The sequence below is a fragment of the Cololabis saira genome, chromosome 18, assembly GCF_033807715.1.
Source record: "Cololabis saira isolate AMF1-May2022 chromosome 18, fColSai1.1, whole genome shotgun sequence".
In the NCBI taxonomy this organism is placed as follows: domain Eukaryota; kingdom Metazoa; phylum Chordata; class Actinopteri; order Beloniformes; family Belonidae; genus Cololabis; species Cololabis saira.
Window position 1 is genome coordinate 12136525 of NC_084604.1, and position 20073 is coordinate 12156597.

The following is a 20073-nucleotide window of genomic DNA, read 5'->3' on the forward strand; positions in this document are numbered from 1 at the left end:
ATGTACCCCAACAGATTAAATGTATAGAAAAGAAGAATGAGGGCAGTTGTTAGCAGCTGGTTCTAACGAAACTAATATTTGAAATATGAACACATTTCTGTCTTGTCATCGACAGGGTCCTAGTGCATCACAGGACATCACTTTTTTCTTTTTACTTTATTCGCTTGTTTTTCAGTGGAAGCTCAGTCAAATGTAATACTGAATAAAAGCGTGAGAATTATTATGTGAACAAAGAACAGTAAGATCTACACACATTTTCCTCAAAATCCAAAAACCTTCTGATACGTAGCCGCACACTCTTAAGCATAATGTGTGTGTGTGTGTGTGTGTGTGTGTGTGTGTGTGTGTGTGTGTGTGTGTGTGTGTGTGTGTGTGTGTGTGTGCGTGTGTGTAGAAAACAGAGCCAGTCTATCTCCTGGAAAATCTTTTTTTTCCTTTTCTTCTCTCCTTCCATGAGCTCTTTCCACAAAACACTAAGGTACAGCAGACAATAAAATCCTCTTTATGTCTCTTTTTCTCCCCCTTTTATCCTTCTAAAAATGCCATTGTATTGCACACAATAAGATTCACTCACTGTCTTTCTGTCTTTGTCACCCTCCTAATCACCATTGTATGGCAGACAATGCTGGAGCTGCGTCTGCTACGCAGAGATGGGATGGCTGGCTGTCAAGCCTTTCAGCAACACACACGAGCCGACAATGACATTTCATTTAAGCATCCATGTGTGTACATGTGTTTGCTGATGGATTGTTACCACTCTAGTCATTTTTACCCCTGAGATTTGAGCCCTTATGTACCTTATCCTTTAACATTTAGCCACGTAAAGTCAATATAAGACTTTTTTTGTTTTTGACGTTTACTTTTTCAGTTTGCTCAGGGCTGGAGTGGGGTTCATCAAAAGTTTTCCTCACACAATGAACAAGAGTAAAAAGTGCTATTTCACTTTGAGCATGACAAGAGCATACCCCATGGAGACAGAAGATCTTGGAGTGTTCTTTTGAAGGTGGAATGAAGAGAGGCTCTGTAGCACATCCCTGTAGAGCAGTTGCTGTGTGAAAGTTCTTGAATTCATAACTAGGAGCCTCAAACAAAGTGACATGGTTGTGTTACCATTTCATCTGCTATTTACTTTTTGTGTCCAACCACAAAAAAGTGTTTTTTTTTGTTTGTTTTTTAATAAAATGTTTCCTTTCAAGCCCCTTTCAGACTTGAGATAAGTAAATTAATGGTTTCATCTATGTTTTTAAGTGATGACATTTCCTCATTTAGAAACTGGTCACTTTTCCATTAAGGTTTATCACAGCTTCTTCCAGAAATGCCCCAAATTGCCATAATTTGCAGAAATGCAAATGATGTTAAGAGCCATGGTTCTTGCATGATATTTAACATTTGTATAGTATTGGACAATAAATCAGAGCCCTTGTGGAGAAGCACTTTTCTCACAACATGGTTTTCTATCATCATAACAAGTCATCATAACACGGTGTTCGGTGGTTGCGTATTACATGGCAGCAGAAGGTAGAAGCAGCTGGAAATATCACTTCTCTACATGTTTACGTATTTTTGAACTTGTATACTCTTTGAGGGTTTAATTGCTGTGCAGTAATGGCATAGAAATAAAAAACCTTTTATATCTGTACTTCACATGAAAGCACCGTGTCTTTTAAACTTAAATCTTTCTCATTATATTTCCTGCTGACATGAAAATTCATATCGAGTTGAGAAGTAGATTGCAGTGAATTAAACATAACAGCTGGATAAAGATGACACTTTTTATGCACTTTTTACTTTTCAACATGACAGTTTCTGGAACTCTTAGAAAAATGTGTGTGCTATGCTTTGGTGAAAATACCATAGGAAAATATAACAAAAACACTCTTTTCAACCATGTCTTTACCCCTCTGTTCAGAGCAGATGGATTGTGTGTGTGCGTGTGCGTGTGCGTGCGTGCGTGCGTGCGTGCGTGCGTGCGTGCGTGCGTGCGTGCGTGCGTGCGTGCGTGTGTGTGTAAATCAGTTTACCACCTTTGTTCTAGATACTTTTAAGGTGCATGATGTAACTTTGTTGAAGAGAAACATGGAGAACCGGGGTAATTATATCACGATTTGTAAATCTTAATGACTCCCTGCTTGACGTATTTGGATATGTAGGACATCCCAAAGAAAGTCACAGGGATTTGTGTCAAACTTTTTGAATTGTTGACGACATCTACTCCTAACCCAAGCCCAATAAATCATGAACAAAGTTTCACTTTGTTCATAATTTTTTTACTTTTAATTACAGCTGGGTGATGAATCAGTTTTATCGATTCATTTCAATCAACAGTTTAAGGGGATGTTTTTGAAGTGAAAATCCATTTTTACTTAATTTGCATAATTATGGTATGGCACCATCGCTGCTTCCAAGCAAACACACATATAAAAGCACAAAAAGTAGGTGTGTGTTTGGTAGATTATTTCCTTGTTGTAATAATGCTTCTTGGCTATACATTTTATATTGTTGAAAACCTTTTTATTTCCCTTTTAAATGGTACCAAATTCGTAAGGGACATGCATTTGTCAGATGAGAAGCAGAGCTGAATATTTAATAGCACCCATAAAAAATTTGCCATATCTTCTCTGCCAATGTCAAACTGCTGATATTGCCATTGACCTTTGCTTGTCATTTGGTGGATTGGATTATACGTGGCCAATAGCACTATAATCTAGTGGTGACTATTCCCCCCAGTTATAAGGCCAAGAAAAACCCCAGCAACATACCAAAAAGTCAATTTCCCCTCCAGATCGCAAAGACCATGAACCAATTGGACACAGCTGTTGAATCCAATAAGTCTTATTTATTTTACAAAAGTTAAAATACAAAGAACAACTTGTACAGCATCAAACCATATCATAAGAACATGTTACAAAAGGGCGAGAAAGGCATCCAGAAAAATTTGCTTAAGTGCTGCTGGAAATAAACACTCAAGTCTAAGAATGGGCTTAACTTTGTGACAGGTGACATACCAACCAGGGCAATACCCTGCTTTAGCTGTTATACGTTAAAAATACAATTAAACACCAAATCAGAAAAATCTACAATGCAGATGTATAGTGAACAATATCTAAATTTAAATCCCATCAAATAATGTTTAGGCTGTTAGCACAAGCACCACTGCTGCAGTGGTACATATATATGAAAAATAAAACACAAAAGCACTACACAACAACAAGAAAACCAAATCATATTATTTCTGGGCCTGGCTGCTCTCTGGGCCCATTTCAGAAGCCTCATTCTGGTTTGCAACATTCAGTATTGCAGGCATCTGTAATGGAGGCATGTTTGTACTTTTGAATCCAATCCAAAATTTGAAGCAATGATAAGGTGTTACAGTAGGATGCAGTGACACCTGAGCTGAGCTACCTCAATTGGGCGTACGATCTGCTTTTCAATGCCATCAAAATCCATTGAAGCTTTTTCAGAAATTCGACTTTGGGCATTGCTGGATTCTTAAGTGTTCACAAGCAGTGGATGCATCCTCCTGGAGGCAGAGAGTTGTCATTTAAAACTATAAAAAACAAACTACCCAGAAGACAGTTCCACGAAATGTATTATTGAGCCATTAGAAGTCTGTCCAGATCAGGTGGTAGAGGTAATCAAGAACAGGAGTTGTCAAAAAGATCTGTAAATTATGGTGTAGAATTGGGCAGTTTTTCTCTGTACTCAGATATGTGACAGTGATAGAGTGTTTATGTGTGAATCCAAAGTGTTTATGTGTGAATCCAGAACAAAGGAAAAGAGGGTACAGATGACAGGATTAAAGCTCAACACACTGTCCAAGCAATTGTTCCCATCGCTGAGCCTCTGACAATTGCATTTGGCCTGATAGTCGGCTCTTCAAGGGAAAATGTGTAAGTGTGTGTGTGTGTGTGTGTGTGTGTGTGTGTGTGTGTGTGTGTGTGTGTGTCTGTGTCTGTGTCTGTGTGTGTGTGTGTGTGTGTGTGTGTGTACATAAACTGTATATAGATGAAGCAGAAAGTAGGAATGATTCCACTTACGACAACTTGAAGATAAATGTTACTGAAGACTTTAAGATGGTAAGAGACATACCAAGAGACATAAAAAACAATTAAAAAGACATAAGAAATTACTGTAAGTGAAAAAAAAACATATTCAACGATAAAGGCAGAATTTGAGTCTTTGTGGATACACGTGGTTCGTTTTGGCGAATGAATAAAATAAACACAAACTTTGCTGCTAAAATCCCCATAACAGCTTAAACTGCTACTACACCACGGGGCCCAAACATTCCCTCGCTACTGCAGTAAGTTGGATGAAGGATTTCCATGTGACAAAACAGATTCTGGTTACATTCGGATCTGAGTAATGACAGCACGTATGATTGGTTAAGAGAAACATTTACATGTATATTGCTGTTGGTTTATTGATTAGATAAAATGAGTATCTAAAAATGTAATTCAGTTACTGATTTATTAGATTTATCAATAAACAGCTAGGTTTTTGGCCTTATAATGTGAAGCAAATTGTATGAGTTAATAATATCATCATCATATTTTTTAATAAAGCTATAATTCAAATGACTAATATTCAGTTACACACAGATAAATGCATTTACATCGCATTGTATTCACCGATCATTTCATAACCAAATCACTGTTCAAGTCATTGAATAATTAATTCCCTTTTTATTCCCTATTCCCATCAGTTTGAGTGATATTAGAATTATTCATTATGATTATTGGTAAACGGTTTATGGTTACTAAACCGTTAATACAGATGTTTTCTGTTCGTGGTTCACACTGCGAGCCACATTAACCCACTCATCAAGATCACCTACTGTATCACCTAGATCTGTAGAGGTCTACATATAAATGACACAGATAGTTAAGTATCAGCTTATCAGAAGGTAAAGTATACTTTGTCTGGGAAAATGAAATAAAATAATTTTTTCTTGTTTTTGGATCGCTTTAGATCCACATAAAAAATGCTCTAATAGTTTGACTTCCTGTCCATTTCAAGCCGCCATAAGCCTCCAGCTGCAAAGATAACCTGGTGCATCCTGCAATAAGCATGCGATTATGTTGGTTTACATGTTCAAACTTTATCAGTTCACAGAGCAGATGGTTCACCGTGAGCATTACACGTGATTTGCTTTTATCCCCTTGCGTACCTGTTTTGTCACATGTCACAGATTTAATGTTTCAAACGCTCTCTGTGCTCAATTTGCGTTCGAAACTGACAGGCTGCTTCTGAGGTTGATATTAGAGCTGAAACTGTATGATTTTACTTGAGATGACTGTTGGCTGTATAAGACTCCAGCGCACAACAGTTTTCACTGCTCATTAGTGTCAAAGTGGAGCAAAGAGGAGAGGGCTGAGACAGACTAGTGAGAAACATGTGGAAAACACAGACCGACGGGATGAGTTACAGCGTGAAAAATAATGCATTTCTGTGTGATTTATTGACTCTGTGATGCCTCGTTTGGGTGTGAACTCTTTGCCAATACTCGTGTTTTTTATCCATTTTTATTCATCATAAAAAGTGCAGACAAGGGAGGGGCAGTTTGTGTATGGGGCAAAGATAAATATATAACAGAGGCTATGCGTCAGCTAAGGGATACTCAGTATTACTCCATGCCCTCTTCAAACCTATTGAACAGCTACTCAGTTTGGGAAAAGATCAAAATTGGATATCTAAGAAAGAATACGATTTTCTACTATGCCAACAGCCACGTTTTCCTTCTTTTTATATGCTCCCAAAAGTCCAGAAAAATTTAGAAAATCCACCTGGTCGACCAATCATCAGTGGGGAATGATTCCATCACAGAACCCTGTTTTAAATATGTTGATTACTACATTAAACCTTTTGTTGCAAAGCTGCCTTCTAACATTCAGGAAAGCACCCAGGTCTTGAACAAGATTGCACAAATAAAGAATATCGGTTCTTGTATTATGGCCATCATGGATGTAGAATCGCTATACAGCAACATTGTCCATGAGGAAGGGCTGGAAGCTTTGAAACACTATCTGATGACCTTATGCCCCCTAGTGACTAGCGACTCATTGAGTTGCCTAGTGATGCAACTCAATGAATGGATTTAAAAAAACAATGTCTTCCTATTCCAAGACCAACTGTATAGACAAGAAAAAGGAACAGCTATGAGTGCTTGTTTTGCGACAAATTATGCAAACTTGTTTTTGGGACTATGGGAGGAACAGTACATTTTTTTCAAATCACAACCCATTTAAAGAAAGAATTGTATGGTGGGGTAGATACATAGATGACATAATCCTATTCTTTTCTGGGTCAGAAGAAGAGCTCCTTGATTTCCATATTTATGTAAACTGTAGCAGGGCGAGTGCTACGGGGGCCTGACCGACAGGATAGAGAGGACACGGGGTTTAGTGCACAAACGTTTTATTTCCAAAACACAACTCTCACCCACGTGCACAAGCACCTTCTCCCAAAGCAGACCAGCCCCTTCTCCCGGAGCAGCCCTGCCTTATCAAGGCCGGCAGTGTGGAGAGGTTGATGGGACACAGCTGTGACCCATCACCTGAGTGATTGCTGCTCCTCCACCCTGCCACACACCCCCATCGCCAACCTCAGGCCGGGGTCCATCCGGCCGAGCCTACTCCCCCCCCGCCCCCCTCGGAGCGGGAGAGGAAGCCTGGAACCGCCGTCTGCGCCTCCGGGCCTTCCTGGTTCGGACGGCTACCGAGACCGGTCGGGAGGCCGCCCTCGGTGTCGGGCCGGGAATGGTCGGGGGGTCGTCCTCGACGACGGGCTGACCGCCGAGAAAGCCGCTCTCGGGGCCGCGCCCAGGGTGGCCTCGGGCCAGACGGCGACCTCAGTCTCCGCCTCCGACGCCCCCGGGACCGCGTCCTCCGGGACCGCGTCCTCCGGGACAGCATCCTGCGGGACCGCGTCCTCCGGGACCGCGTCCTCCGGGACCGCGTCCTCCGGGACCGCGTCCTCCGGGACCGCGTCCTCCGGGACCACGTCCGCCGGGACAGCATCCTGCGGGACAGCATCCTGCGGGACCGCATCCTGCGGGACCGCATCCTCCGGGACCGCATCCCCCGGGACCGCATCCCCCAGGACCGCATCCCCCAGGACCGCATCCCCCGGGACAGTATCCCCCAGGACCGCCGTGGGGAACTTCCGGCGTGGCGCAGGGGTCGGCCGCTCCGCGGGTCCCGCCGCCTCGGTAGCCGTCCCAGCCTGTCGGCTGCGGCGCCGCCAGCTCCTCCCGCGCTGCTGCGGCGAACCTCAGGCGTGGCGCTGGGGTGGGTCGCTCCGCGGGTCCCACAGCCTCTGCCTGTCGGCTGCGGCGCCAGCAGTGCTTCCAGCGCCGTGAGCTGCCGCTCCCCCTGGCCCTGAAGCACGGCTGCCAGGTCTGCCATTGCTCGGGCCAGCGCCTCCAGGGCCCACTCCGTGCCTCCCTTCTCCATCTCGTCGGGCCCCACGTTGGGCGCCAGTGTAGCAGGGCGACTGCTACGGGGGCCCGACCGACAGGATAGAGAGGACACGGGGTTTAGTACACAAACGTTTTATTTCCAAAACACAACTCTCACCCACGTGCACAAGCACCTTCTCCCAAAGCAGACCAGCCCCTTCTCCCGGAGCAGCCCTGCCTTATCAAGGCCGGCAGGGTGGAGAGGTTGATGGGACACAGCTGTGACCCATCGCCTGGGTGATTGCTGCTCCTCCACCCTGCCACATAAACAATTTGAACAAAAACTTCAAACTGAGCTTAGAATAGGACCTTAAAGTCATCAATTTTTTAGACCTATAGATCTCTAAAGATGACCAAGGTTACTTGCACACATCCATTTTTAGAAAGAAAACTGACCGTAACACTCTATTGCATGCAGACAGTTTTCACCCGCCGTGGCTCATTAAGAATATCCCTTATGGACAAATGCAAAGATTAAGGCGTATATGTGATTCTGATCAAGACTTTTTAAATCAATCAACGGACATGCAGCAGCGTTTTAAACAGAGGGGCTATAAATCTGAGCTTCTGACTCAGGCTCATAATAGAGCTTTATCACTGGAGAGAGGGGATCTGCTCAGACCTAAACCTAAACAAAAACAAGAAACCCTTATTTGTTACTCGCTACAGTAAACAAGCTGTCCAGAAAAACTGGGACATCATTGAGAGGGGGTTTATGTTTATATTTATGTTTATGTTCATGTTCTGGATCTCTGGAAAGCGTCTAGAGATAACATCTGTTGTATTAGACGCTATATAAATAAAATTGAATTGAATTGAATTGAGAGTGACCCCTCTTTAAAAGGGGTTTTCCCTGAACCGCCAGGTATCAGCTTCAGAAGGGCCCCCACCATCAAAGATAAACTGGTGAGGAGTTACCTTCCTGCTCACAAACCAGACATCTGATTGTGTCGACCAAAGGGCAATTTTCGGTGTGGTAACTGTAAATGCTGTGATAATATGGTTAAAACGGACACTTTTATGGATGTTTTCAGCAACAAGATATATTCTATTTCCAGCTTCATAAATTGTAACACTACTCATGTTGTATACCGACTTGAATGTATCTGTGGTTGTTTTTACATAGACCTTACAAAAGGAAGATTGAGGGACAGGGTGGCTGAACATAAATATGCCATTCGAACTAGAAATGTGAACTACCGAATGGCCAAACATTATATGGAGGCACAACCCACAGATGACTCTTCTTTACAAGTTTCAGGGATTGAGGTGATCAATGTCGATGCAAGGGGTGGGGACAGAGTCAGGCGCCTGAAGCAGAGAGAGGCTCATTGGATTCATGTCCTAAGGGCCACCAGCTTCCCTGGCCTCAATGAGGATTTTGACCTTTCATCCTTTTTATGATTTAGACATTTTTGTTGTATAATTATTTGACTTCTTCTGTTGGGTTTCTATGTTTGCATTGATATTTACATTGCTCTTCTGTTTTGTCATTACTTTTCAGGCCATTTTTTTTAATTTATTGTCATGTTTTGTTTAAGGGAGGGGAGAGTTTCTTTATATTGGGGCGGCAGTAGCTCAGGTGGTAGAGCGGGTAATCCAATGATCGGAAGTTTGGCGGTTCGAATCCTGCTCCGTCCCAGTTGCTGTCGTAGTGTCCTTGGGCGAGACACCTTGCCCCGTGTGAATGTGCTTGAATGTGTATGAATGTTTGGTGGTGGTCGGAGCAATATGGCAGCCACGCTTCCGTCAGTCTGCCCCAGGGCAGCTGTGGCTACAAAACATAGCTTACCACCACCAGTGAGAATGTGTATGAATGAATAATGGTCTCTGTAAAGCACTCTGGGTGCTTTGAAGGGTGCTATATAAAACCAAGCCATTATTATTATATATTTAGTTTTATTATTCTTTGTATGGTTTTCATTTTGGCACCCATGATTTACGTTATACTGCCACACTGTGTATCTTAATAACAGTCAATTGATTTTGTTTGATTGTTCAGGAAGCAGAATATGTGGGTGCTTCTGCCGGGGCCTACTTCAGGCCTGGAGGAGCACTGCATAGACCTGAGGAGCCACAGCTGAACTGAATCCCCTATAATTATGTATGGTTTTTGTCTCTTGTCTCCATACACCCTGAGGAAGGCGCAAGCCGACACGCGTTGGTGTTTTTTAGATGTAACACATGTAAAATAAAGATTTTTTAACTTTTTTCAATCCACCAGAGTGCCTGCATTTTTTCTTTTGAGTTCACTCATCTTTTTTAATTGTAATTTTATTATTGGTGGAAAATTACTACCACACAGACAAACTGATAAATGGAGAGAAAGATTTACATATTTTCCTTATTGATTTGATCTTTTTTGATTCTTAAAGTTTGAATCTACAGCATTTATCGCATCCAAGGCCAGCTTCACACTCGCTTTACAGCATGGATGTTGCATGTGTGGAACATGATCTTTTACATGTCAGTTCCCGTGTTAACATATTTCAGCATTCACAACACTCGTGTTAGGTACAACTTGAACCACTGTGTAATTGCTGTAATCCCACAAAGAAGGCAGAGATGTCATATTCCAGCATCAGTACCGTATTCAATCTTTAGGAAATGTATTCCAGTCAGTGTCCTTTCAATGAACCGTCACTTTTGTCTACTATGACTTTCGACATCAGAAGCAATTACTGTTTTGAATTACTTGATGAAGTGATGACCGCAAACGTAGGGGTTATGGCTGGTTCCATTTACACCCTCACCACACATCTCTCCCTCTACTGTCCCTTTCTCCCCCGAGGATGTAAACAAAAGTCAATCCTCTTCCACTTTTTTTAATAATTTGATGAGCAAAACACAAGTACAATAGAACTCATTGTCCAGGAAAGGATTTGAAAGGACATGTGCTGATAGGTGCATAACACTGAAAGCATTTGGGATCACGGAGAGTATGGTATCATTGAACAGGACTGGATGAGAAGCACGTCTTTTTTCCTGCCCTAAAGAAAAGGCTCAGATTCAGAGTAATATGTATCTATTCAGTTTTCACGCAACAGAGATATTCTATTATGCACTTAGCTAAACCCATAAGATTAAAATAATGATTAAAATATGTAAAATTACATATCAAAATGATAAGATATTTGGTTTAGGGCTTGGTTAGGTGATAGCTCTCTAACCTCTGCAGGGGACATCCAGGGGAAGCCTTGCAAGTCCAGTACATGCACATACGTATTGTCCATTAACAACCACAGCAGGAGATTGATACATTGACCGTTTAATCCATCAAAATATGAATCCAGTTCTTCTTCATGTCATTATTTATTTGTAATATAAGTATGCAGTCAGAGTTCTGTAAATTCTGGCATCCAAAGAAAATATATTTCGGTGGTGACGCCACTGACATTTGTCAGCAAGTCATCAGATATGTAGTTAAAGTACTTGGTGTGTAACATTATCTGTCAGGAGGAGGTTTGACTTTTGCTTGCTCCATCCTTGCACATTGGTTCAGCTCAATTCAGGAAAAAAAAGTATAAAATAGTATGATAATAATAATAGTGATAATGAAAGCAAGAAACTGTGCGACAGGATAACCTGGCAACATTGTCTTTCAAAGGAGCTGTATGTAGGAGCAATAATAAAACGAATCATAAAATGACCCCGATATGTCAACAGACATTTAAAAATCATGTTCATTTCAAATACTTTCATATACAAAAGCACTCAAGCCAGGATATTTCCATTTAAAAAGAGGAGTTGCAGCCCTCAACTGATGTTTTTGTTGTCATTTTTAGTTTTGGCCTGAAGCTCCACCCTCCACCTATCTCCCAATCACCAAGTCAGTATTGTTTCTGAAGCTCCACCCTCCACCTATCTCCCAATCACAAAGTCAGTATTGTTTCTGAAGCTCCACCCTCCACCTATCTCCCAATCACCAAGTCAGTATTGTTTTGGCATCTGGGTTGCCAGCTCGGCTCTAATTATCGCAGCCATGGCAGCCTACTTTCCTGCTGCATTCTGCAGCCTACCTGGCAACCTCTGGTCGGGGGGAGGAGGGGGAGGGTACACGCCGCTCAACAATATTTTGAAAGTGACTGCAGTACCAGTTTTGGCCATTTCTTACAGACGGCTCCTTTAACATATTTTAAGCTTCTACTGCCTGACATATAGAAAAAGTTACCATGTGTCATGGTCAGTCTTCCGCTCAGACCTGTCTTCAGTGGTTTTTCACTCCCCTCTCTCCTGCTCACCCCATCTGCCAGCCACGCCCAACTCGTCACTCACTCCAGTCACCTACTCTCCCAGCTGCAAATCCTCAGCAATCAAGAAGGTATTTAGCTCCACTCTCCTCTTTGCCCACTGCCAGATTGTTTCTTTGCCATCCATTGACTTTCTGGAATGAATCGGCCCTCCGTGACTCCTTCCTCCACAGTCTGGCTGACTACATTAAAGACGAACTAGTGTCTCACGATCTCCCTCCAACTCTTGACAGACTGATCGAGCTGGCCATCCGAGTGGACCTCCGTATCCAGGCTCGACGTCGTGAGAGGAGACGGGGAATAGCCAGTGGGAACCCTCCCGTACGACTACGGAAGACCACCTCAGCTCCTGGTGCCGCCTCCTTTGCTGGAGCCCAGGTGGAGGAACCTGATCCCATGCAACTGGGTCGCACCAGTCTCTCCCCAGAGGAAAAGGAGCGATGCCGACAGGCTAACCTCTGCCCATACTGTGGTCAGGCCGTCCATTTCATCTCTCGCTGTCCGGCAAAAGCCAGGGCTCACCAGTAGGGGGGGACATACTGGTGAGCCAAACTTCTTCTAAGACTGTCCCCCATCAAAGACCTGTGTTTCATGCCAGTATACTCCTCTCTGACAGGTCTCGTCCCTTAGCTACATTCATCGACTCTGGGGCTGACGCCAACATCATTGATGAGGAGCTAGCACTTCAGTTGGGGATAGAACGCATTCCCCTGCCTCGTCCGGTCCCCGCTCGCGCCCTCGATGGACACCTCCTGGGGACTATCTCCCATCAGACCATCCCGGTACCCATGCTACTCTCAGGCAACCACCATGAGACTATACAATTCCACGTTCTGTCCTCTCTCCGCATTCCTCTGATTCTGGGGTACCTCTGGCTTCGCCGTCATAACCCCCACATTGACTGGGCTGCGGGGACCATACTGGGGTGGAGCCCTTCCTGTCACAGATCTGCCTGAGACACGCCAGCGTTCCCCAGCACTCAGCCTGCTCCAGCACCACGCCTACCCTGACCGGGGTTCCCTCCGAATACCATGACTTTCAAGGGTTGTTCAGCAAGGCCAAGGCCACATCCCTGCCTCCTCATCGCCCATATGACTGTGCCATTGATCTGTAGCCTGGCACCACGCCACCCAAGGACCGCCTCTACTCTCTGTCCCGCTCTGAAAAACAGGCTATGGAAGCCTACATTAATGACTCTCTGGCAGCAGGCATCATCCGGCCTTCTTCATTTCCTGCGGGGGCAGGCTTCTTCTTTTTCGAAAAGAAAGACAAGACACCAAGGCCATGCATCGATTATTGGGGTCTCAACGACATCACCATGAAGAATCGCTACCCACTCCCCCTCATCTCCTCAGCCTTCAAGCTCCTCCAGGGGGGCACCATCTTCACCAAGCTAGATCTTTGCAACGCCTACCATCTGGTCCGCATCCGGGAAGGTGACGAGTGGAAGACTGCCTTTAACACCCCCACCGGCCACTACGAATACCTGGTGATGCCCTTCGGTCTCACCAACGCCCCCGCCGTCTTCCAAGCCCTGGTTAATGACATGCTCCGAGACATGCTCAACTGCTTTGTATTTGTGTACTTAGACAACATTCTTATCTTCTCCAAGTCCCGTGAGGAACACATCAATCATGTTCAGGTGGTTCTCCAGCGCCTCCTCTTCGTTAAAGCCGAGAAATGCGAGTTCCACGCCTCATCTGTCTCCTTCTTGGGTCCGGAAAGCCTGCAGATGGACCCGTCTGTAAGTGCTCGGGCCCTAATAATAATAATATAATAATAATATTAATAACCATCTTTGTATGTAATAATGTTGTATGTAACACCATGAGGATTAATAAAATAAACTGCATGTGTTTCCCCTCCCACCTCTATGCTGTTTCCCCTCCCACCTCTATGCTGTATCTGCAGCACTTTCAGTTCCTTTTTAATCTGAGTATATCTGTGCTTTGGATAACGGCACTGTGTGAATACCGTATAACACATAACTGTATGTTGACATTTCTCTTTTTTGTCTCACTTGTTCCACACCTTCAGATTAAAAGCATATTTGTTCATAATAGTAGTAATTGATTATTGAGTAAAACTCATTAGCCATGTTAGCTGATATTTAAGATGTGAGATGTAGGCTGCGAGCTAAGAAATATATTTAATTTCATAGCTCATTAAGCTAATGCTGGCTGTATTCTGCTCCCTTTCTCAAGTCTGTGCCTCAACTGATGATATAATTCTGCCTTTTTTTATAAAGTTTAGCAGACCTACACTGTGAAACTTGACATCCATAAATAACCTAGAAATAAAAAAATAAAAAAAATCACTGTCTTTGTCACGAAGCTCTATGCTCCAAAGTTGTTAATGAGGGATAATGTTTGATGGTAACCTGTCTTTTTTTCTTTTGCAGAGTGTTGGGTATTCCTCCTGAACAATTTGCCTTTTGTTTTTCTTGTTCACAAGTCATTTACCACTGCGGTCATTTAACAGAATATTTTATCCAAAGTGACTTAGATCTGAAAGAACAACACAAGCAAGAAATCACGTAGGATGGTCCAGCATGGATAAGTGCTTGTCAGACTACTACTACTACTATTACTAGTGCAGGGAGCGATATATCCTGCCCGCAGTTGATGAGATGCTGGCACAGCTAGAGGGGGCAAAGGTTTTTTCAAATTATATGCAACCTCTGGTTTCTGGCAGGTTTTCTCTACATGAAGAACCACAACCTTTAACAACTTGTATTACCCCCTTTGGAAGATACTGCTTTCAGAGGCTCACCTTCGACATATACTGTATTCTGCGCCTGAACATTTTCAGTTGGGAATCTCCCAAATCATTGCAGAGATAAAGGGCACTCTATGCCACACAGATGATATCCTTGTCTATGGAAAAAAAAACAAAGCAGAGCATGATGAAAGACTGCAGGAAGTACTTAAAAGCTGTGAAAAAGCTGGCCTCACTCTCAATGAAAAATGTGAGTTTTCAGTCGAGAAAGCTAAATTTCTTGGACACGACATAAGTGCAACAGGAATCGAGGCAGATACAGACAAAATCAGCGCCATTCAGAAAATGCCAAAACCTCGTAATGAGGTCCGGGTTTCATGGGAATGGTGAATTATGTTGGCAGATTTTCACCCAGCCTACCAGCCCTTGCAAAACCCTTATGTGACCGGTTAAAAAGTGACAGCACATGGACATTTGAACAAATCAAAAAAGAACTGAGCTCTCCCCCAGTCCTAGCACAATACAGTCCCAAGAAAGAAACAATGGTATCTGCAGATGCATCCTCATATGGACCTTGGAGTGGTCCGCCTGCAGCGGCAGGCTGATGGTAGGTGGAGACCTGTTGTGTACATACAGTATCATGGAACCTGACAGCCACAGAAGTACAATATGCGCAAATAGAGAAAGAAACTCTAGCAGCAACATTTCTTAGAGGTAGATCATCTAAGGATCGAGAGCCAAGCAGGGAGATTCCTTTTGTGATCAATTGTAACTGTGAATTCCAAGCCTAGCAGATATGAGCTAAGACTGTTGAGGTTCAACTACAAAATCATACATGTCCCTGGCAAACAACTTGTCCCTGCAGAAAAATCTCGCAAGAGCCCCTCAAGGAGTGGAGGACAGAGAGGCCAATAGCAGCTTGCAGAATGAACACTGCAAACATTAACCACATTATACAACAGCTACCTGTCACTGAAAGTAAACTAACTGACATCAGGGACGCTCAGAGCACAGACAGCATTTGCAAGCAGCTGAAAACTTTCACAGAAAAAGGTTGGCCCCATCACAGGAGAAAGGTCCCTGAACATCTTCTACCCTTCTGGCATTCTGTAAAAGTTGCATGAAGGCCATCAAGGAGTGACTAAATGTGTAGCATGAGCACAAGAATCCCTGTGGGGGCCAGGGATAACAAGACAGATTAAAGACATGGTGGAATGGTGTGAAATCTGTTGCCAGTATTCTAAGGACACACCAGCACTACCTACCAAGCACGGTCATGGCAAAAAGTGGCAGCTGATATGTTTCAGTGGAGATGTTCAGTGCAATAGCACACGTGGCCCATAGGTGACACCTCTGAGGTGTGTCAGGAAGGTTGAGGAGCGTAGAAGGAGAGAGAGTGTTCTGTTTATGAAGCACAAGTGAGGAAGCTGTGATAAACTAACCTGAAGTCTCTGGAGTCTACTTTTATTAATATAACACTTCTACAAATCCTTCCGTGGAAATCTTGCATATGTTAACAAAAATTCAGATGTTCAAAACTGTGCATATGCCCAAAGTTTCATTTGAACATCACAACATACGTGAAATTGAACGTGGATGTGGGAGCATGACACTCCTCCCTGTCTCCTCCCTCAAGTAGATCAATTTGAATATGATGCTGAGGATAAATATCCATGAAAAACCATATCCATAAACAAGGTACTTGCAAAAACAAGTTAAAAAAAAAAAAAAGCTGAGCTGGAGACGCTCCTGTCAGAAGTTGAGGCCTGGAAAAATTATTTATTTGGCGGCATTACCTCCAATTTAAGCTGTAAAAGAAAACGTGTTGTAGTTGTGTTGACCGCATTGCATTATGGGTATATTTGTTCCTTGCTTTGTGTTGCGTTCCCTGAAGAGTTGGGGTTTTATTATGTTCAAACAGGTTTGTGAATGTTAATATTTAGCGTTAGTAGCATTAGTGCATCATTACATTCTTTTTTGTTTGTATTTTAAGAACCGATACCGTAACTTAAGTTGGTGGAACGAAAAACGGCTCCTCGTTCTGTTTTACGGTCACATGTATTATCAACGGAATAAATATCCAAATTCGGAGAATACCTGTCCATGATCACCTCTCTCATAAGTATAACAATGTGGGAACTTCCGGTGTAGCGACTAATGGAGTAGGACGTGTTTTTTTGAGCTCCTGCAACAACCTTTAAAAATATCTATTTTTGGTACAGCTTTTTCATCTTCCTTCGGTTTATTTTTCCCGACCTTCATTATTCTACTTTGGCCCCGTATTTTTTCCGACCAAAATGCCTCCAAAACTCAAACCATCCGCACCACCGCCGCGGCCCTCCCCACACGCAGCATCCCCGCCTCGTGGTGACCCCCCGTCCAGCCTGGCCGAGGCCGCCGGGGCCGCTCCTTCACACGACTTTAAGGCCGAGCTGCTCGCTTCACTCCGCGTTGAGATGGCAGCGGTTTTCAGAGCGGAGCTTCAGGCTGCTTTAAATGAGAACCTTTCGAGCATCAAGACTGAGCTGCAAGCGGTGCGAGTCGGAATTATCAAGCAGCATTACAAACATCCAGTCTGATGTGCGCGCTCTGAAGAACACCGTGGGTGAAATGGAAACATCTCTTTCATCCTGCACCGATGACATCACAACCTTACAGGCTAAAGTGGAGCATCTGTCAGCTGAACTGATGAGGCTGGATAATAAATGCGAGGATCTGGAGGCGAGATCCCGGCGCAATAACATACGGATCGTGGGAATTCCTGAAGATTTTTCCACCTCTTCTGCTGTTACGGATATTCCCTCTCTGCTCAAGGAGGCTTTCAACTTGGAGAAGGAGCCTCTCCTGGACCGGGCGCACCGCACCCTCCAGCCGAAACCGAAAACCGGAGAGCGCCCTCGTCCCATCATCGCCCGTCTGCACTATTATACAGACTGTGTGGATATATTGCGCCGAGCCAGGGCTCAGCAACGGATTACGTGTGGAGAGTTGACTTTTTCTGTCTTTCCCGACCACACCCAGAAGACGGCCCGTGCCCGAGCCGCCTTTAATGACGTCCGCCGCCGGCTCCGCGAGATCCCGGGGATCCGCTACGGTCTGCTATACCCCGCCCGCCTCCGCATCACTCACAACGGCGCAGAGAGGGAGTTCAGGTCGGCAGAGGAGGCCAGCGCTTTCATCACGTCGCTCAAAGTCTAGTTGAACTTTTTTCAGTTCATCAGTGTCTGGTTTTTTTTTTTTTTTTTTTTTTTTCTTTTTTCCTTTTCTCCCATATATACACGGTATGTGGTTTTCAGTTTAACTTGGTAGTGATTGGTTGTACCTCTCTGTTAATGTTGCTGGGCTTGCAGGAGCTCAACACGAAGCTTGTTAGTTATTAGTTATGCTTAAAGCCGTAAGTGTTCTTTTCAGGAATCTGACTCCTTCTGGAGTTTGCACTGGGTTCTCCATCGTTTGGGGATGGGGTCGTTGTAAGTGCAATTGGGGGGTGGGGGGTGGGGGGTTCAGTAGGTTAAGTTTGTTGTTGTTTTCAATTTTCCCCCTTTTTTATTTATTTATTTTATTTTTTTCTCCCCTCTTTCTTTCTTTCTTTCTTTCTTTCTTTCTTTCTTTCTTTCTTTCTTTCTTTCTTTCTTTCTTTCTTTCTTTCTTTCTTTCTTTCTTTCTTTCTTTCTTTCTTTCTTTCTTTCTTTCTTTCTTTCTTTCTTTCTTTCTTTCTTTCTTTCCTCCCTCCATCCCTTTCTCTCCTTTCCTTCCTTGGGGATCCGCATTCGGTACATCTCTATCTTTAGGAATTTAACATATGGCCACTAATACTGGTACTTCTGTGAGATTGTTGAGCTGGAATATTAAAGGCATGGGGAGTCCAATTAAGAGATCGAGAATATTTGCTCACCTGAGACGTCTTAAAGCTGACTTAGTGTTCCTTCAGGAAACCCACATGCGCACCAAAGACCAGGTCAGACTTAAATGTCCCTGGGTTTCTGAGGTGTTTCACTCTGATTTCAACTCTAAGGCCAGAGGGGTTGCTATATTAATTGGTAAGTCAATGCAGTTTTCAGCTTCTAAGGTGATTTCAGACAAAAACGGCAGATACTTAATTGTGGCGGGTACGCTATTTCATATTCCCATATTATTAGTTAATATATATGCCCCCAATTTTGACAACCCACACTTTATGAACAAGCTTTTTGAATGTCTCCCCTCATTGAACGACAGTCTTCTTATAATTGGCGGGGATATGAACTGCGTAATTGACCCCAAACTAGACCGCTCCAGCCCACGAAATCTGACTCCTTCTTCAATGTCGAGGTCTCTTTCAGATTTTGTGTCCAAGAACGGTTGCACCGATCCTTGGAGATTTTATAACCCTCGTACCAAAAAATATTCCTTCTTTTCTCAGATGCATCAATCTTTCTCCCGGATTGATTATTATTTTATTGATGCTAAACTAATTCCCAAAGTACTGTCTGTTGATTATCATCCTATTGTGATTTCCGACCACGCTCCTCTTTCTTTGGATATTCAGTTCTCTTCACAGCCACGCTACTCAACATCTTGGAGGTTCAATACATTACTTCTCTCAGATGATAAGTTCACCAATTTTATTACAACTAAAATTGATGATTACATCTCTATAAATCAAAATGATATGGAACCAATTTCATCTTCACTGCTGTGGGAATCATTAAAAGCATATTTGCGGGGACAAATTATCTCCTTCTCTGCTCACTTGAATAAGTCCCGGAAAGCCAAATTACAAGAACTCTCTATTAAGATCACAAAATTGGACCAACAACTTGCTACTTGCCCCTCTCCCAGTTTTCTTAAGCAACGTGTCGATTTACAGACTGAATTTGATCTCCTTACCACTAATGACGCAGAGCGACTTCTCTTACGATCACGCTCCGTATATTATGAACATGGAGACAAGGCAAGTCGGCTCATGGCTCATCAGTTACGTCGCCAGGCAGCCTCACGTATGATCCTTCAGATAAAAGATTCATCAGGCTCATTGCATCAGGATCCCACCGCCATTAATTCTGTCTTTCACTCATTTTATTCCTCTTTATATACGTCTGAATCTCCATCTGGCTCCACTGAATTGAATTCATTCTTAGATAGCCTCAACTTTCCTGTTATAGGCTCAGATGCTGCTAAAAATCTTGACTCGCCATTAACGGTAGAAGAAATTAATCTCGCTGTGAGAAGTATGCAAAATAACAAAGCTCCTGGCCCTGATGGATTTCCAGTGGAATTTTTTAAGAAATTTCAGGATAAATTGTCCCCTTTATTGCATGCTGTTTATAAGGAATCACTGGAACATGGCACTCTCCCTCCCACTTTAAGGCAAGCCTCCATAAGTCTCCTCTTAAAAAAAGATAAGGATCCAACTCTCTGCGGCTCATACAGACCTCTTTCATTAATAAATGTAGATGCTAAGATTCTTGCTAAAGCCTTGGCTTATCGCTTGGAGAACATTGTGCCAACTATTGTCTCAAATGAACAGACAGGATTTGTCAAGGGGCGACAGTTATTCTTTAATGTGCGGACACTTTTAAATATTATTCACTCTAAAACTGTCACCACAACACCTGAAGTCGTAATCTCGGTTGATGCTGAAAAGGCATTTGATAGGATTGAATG

General features: G+C 43.4%; 1 protein-coding gene across 1 annotated transcript in view; it reads left to right on the forward strand.

Annotated features, from left to right (window-relative positions):
* The window catches only part of LOC133418595 (exostosin-1), a 380641-nt gene that overhangs the window by 109321 nt on the left and 251247 nt on the right, over positions 1-20073 (forward strand). The window lies entirely within an intron of this gene.